The sequence below is a fragment of the Octopus bimaculoides genome, chromosome 7 (assembly GCF_001194135.2).
Source record: "Octopus bimaculoides isolate UCB-OBI-ISO-001 chromosome 7, ASM119413v2, whole genome shotgun sequence".
In the NCBI taxonomy this organism is placed as follows: Eukaryota; Metazoa; Mollusca; class Cephalopoda; order Octopoda; family Octopodidae; genus Octopus; species Octopus bimaculoides.
The window spans coordinates 68,561,477-68,564,856 of record NC_068987.1 but is presented as its reverse complement, the minus strand read 5'-3'; the positions used below and the strand labels follow the sequence as shown (position 1 = coordinate 68,564,856).

The 3,380-nt window shown below is 36.4% G+C and overlaps 1 protein-coding gene across 1 annotated transcript in view; it reads left to right on the top strand.

Annotated features, from left to right (window-relative positions):
- The window catches only part of LOC106868222 (nucleolar protein 4-like), a 77,957-nt gene that overhangs the window by 7,145 nt on the left and 67,432 nt on the right, over positions 1-3,380 (top strand). The gene's annotated exons all lie outside the window — the stretch shown is intronic.

Below are 3,380 nucleotides of genomic sequence, written 5' to 3'. Positions count from 1 at the left end.
TATATATATATATATATATATATATATATATATATATATATATATATATGTATGTATATATATATAGATACTTAGATAGATAGATAGAGAGAGAGAGAAATATATATATACACACACACACACACATATATATACACATATACTCATGCATTAGATATTTAATTTAGATATACACAAACAAATGTGTGCATCTTAGAACGGGAATTTCCATATGACTCGATAACTCAGTAACCACACTAAAACGCTACACACACACACACACACACCCATCCCACCACACACATGTGCTGATATATTACAGTTAAGAGAGAGAGAGAAAGAGAGAGAGAGAGAGATAGAGAGAGAGAGATAGAGATACACACACATACATACATACATACATACATACATAAATGTAGGGAATTTTGTGTAACATGTGGCGTTGTTTCATCATATATATGTGTACGAAGTGTTATATTTTTCATCCCGATTTTACTGGTACCATTTTTACGGAGCTGTCCCCTCCTTGTCATACACTCACTACACGTACAGGAACGTGTCTCGTTGCCTGTTCTGATTCCATTCCAAGTTTTTGAGGTTGCCGAATCGATTTTACCATTTCCTTTGTTAGTTAAACTGTGTCCTATTTTTAAAGCATTTTTCCCTGGTGAAGAAGATAACGAAAGCAGGAAGTTCTGCAAGGCAGTGTTGGATGTGACGGTGGAGCGGGATGGAATGATGAATGAAGATGAGGTGGGGGGGGGGTTGTGTTGGAGGGTGAGTAGGAGCTAAGAGTTGTGGATTTGGTTCATGATGTTCGCTTATTAAGCTGTTGTTGGAACAATGACGATGATGATGATGATGATGATGATGATGAAGAGAGTTGATTTTGGTGGTGACGGTAATAGTAGTGATGTAGATGATGCTGGCAGTGGTGTTAGAGCTGCAAGTGAAGGAACAGGAGTGAAGGCAGAAGAGAATTAGTTGTAGTTATGGGTGTAGGTGTGGGTGTAATGAATGAACCAAAAACAGTAGTAGGAGTCAAAGATGACGTAGGAGACCAAAATATGAGGAACAATACTAAGATATCGACAACGACAACGACGATGAGGAAAAAGGTAGAAGAATTGGATTAAGAAGGAGTAGTTGGGTGAGGAGACATGAGAAGAATAAAACGTCATTTTTATGTAGACAGAAGGCCAACATTTTGTTAGGAGGGGTGAGATCTCCAAGAATGTTGCTGTGTAGGACAAAATAGATTTTAATATATACTACAGTGTATACTAAGTACCAACTCTTTACATTTGAGTTCGAACCCTTCCTAAATGTTGACTTTCGACCCCCAAGAGCTAATAAAACAAAGAATTCAGCATGTACTGGGGGTAATTTCCACTGTCTATAGTTCTCTGATACATATTTATGGCATCTTCTCTTGTATTTGTTGTAATCAGAAGGGTCTGTGTCGATTGAGTCATCTCTAGCGTATTACTGGTACTTACTGTATTAACTTAGCAAAACAGAGAATGAAGGGTTGGAGCTTTCGAATCAGAGCGAACAAAACTAGCGTGGATATATTTTAGATGATGATGATATCGTTTGTGATTTCTAAAAAGTGAGAGCAGAAAAGGTAAAAAAAAATATATATATATAAGAAAAAAAGAAACCGTAATCGCTTTATTTAAATTAACATGTTATTTAGGTCAATGTCAGTCATTATTGAATAGACCAACAATCTCATCGCATTACAGCCTTGACTACGCCATTTATTGTTGTTGAGACGTAATGAGACATTGGATTACAATAGCCAATGAATCTTTTTCTAAGACAGTTGCAGGGTGTGGTTTGATAGAATTTTGGCTGCTATAAGTCTCGTAGATTGAATGACATTAGTAGCAGATCAGTCGCTGATACAACATAATGAAACATGAGAAGAGAGCAAATAGGCTTCTGTGATGTTCATCCATTTTGTACAGACATTAGCAATAGAATGACATAACGAAGTCAAACGAAGTTTGCAGCAACTGATTCAAGCGGTGAAATGGAATGGTCCTCAGAATGCAAGTCAAAGTGCTTGCGGTAATTACTTTAATTACGCTGTTTAGACTATCTATGTTCTGGTTTCAACTTCTGCTAAAGTCACCTTTACTTTTCATCCTCTCGGAATAGGTAAAATAAAGTACCTGCTAGTTACTGAGACGATGTATAGTGTTGTAGATGTTTAGCCCAAAGTTATTCCTGACTAAGCAGAGCTATGATTAAAAACGTTTATACCATCGCCATCCTGTCCTTTCTTAATAGGTTGCTTATCTTAGGATTTACATTAATATTTATGTCCCTATTTTTCCATAAAGGTGACATTTGAGGGAGATTTAGCTGCTATTTCTAGAATAACTAATGACTCCACAGAACTTCCTTTGTTGACTCGAGGCTGTTGTTACATTCCTAAAATACGTCACAGTTACGAATCGAATTTATAACAGAAGACAAAGAACGAGGCTGAACGAAATGTAAAACGTATTAAGGTTAAAAATTAAGAGAGAGAAATATATGATTAAAAAGTAAAAATAGAAGTGTAAGCATGATGGGTGGGTAAGGGTTAAAGAAGAGATTAGAGCATCTCTCATTTTGGCTGAAGGTTTATTCTCTTGGTATTCGAGTTTAACATAATAGAGTCTCGTGTGGGCGTGAAATCGTGAAAAGTTTTTGTGATTTAATTAATTTCTAGAAGTTAGTCTTCTCTATCGATATGATGGGCGAACGCTTGACTAATTATAAAAGCTACTGTTTGTGTGTCTTTCATTCAAAGAGAGGAAGAGGGGGAGAGGGGCAGAAGGAGAGAGAGAGGTGGGGGAGAGGAGGAGAGATGAAGGGGGAATGAAGAGATATTTAGATAGTCTGTGTGTATGTGTATGTGCTTTTGTGAATGTATGTATATGTAAAATTTGCTCAAATTCTTTAAAACTTTACACCGTAATGTTAATCCGTTGTGTGTATATGTGTGTATGTGTGTGCCTGTGTGTGTGCCTGTGTGTTTGTTATGTATGTGTGACATGCTTAAACACATATCGAACACAAAATACTTCATCACAACAGTGTATTGAGTGTTTAAACCTCGACTATAGCATATACACCTATAAACACACACACACACACACACACACATACACACACACACACATACACACATGCGCGCGCATAGATATATTTATGCATGTATATGAATATATACATTTGAAGAAGAATGTTCTCTATGTGGCTTGTGTGTTTTCTCGTCTACGTTTTGTTTGCAATGTCCTGTACCCAGATATGCACCTATACATACAGGTGGATGTCGGTATGCACATACCTGTAGGTATATATGCATATACTCATTTACTATTTGTTTATATATATATATATAT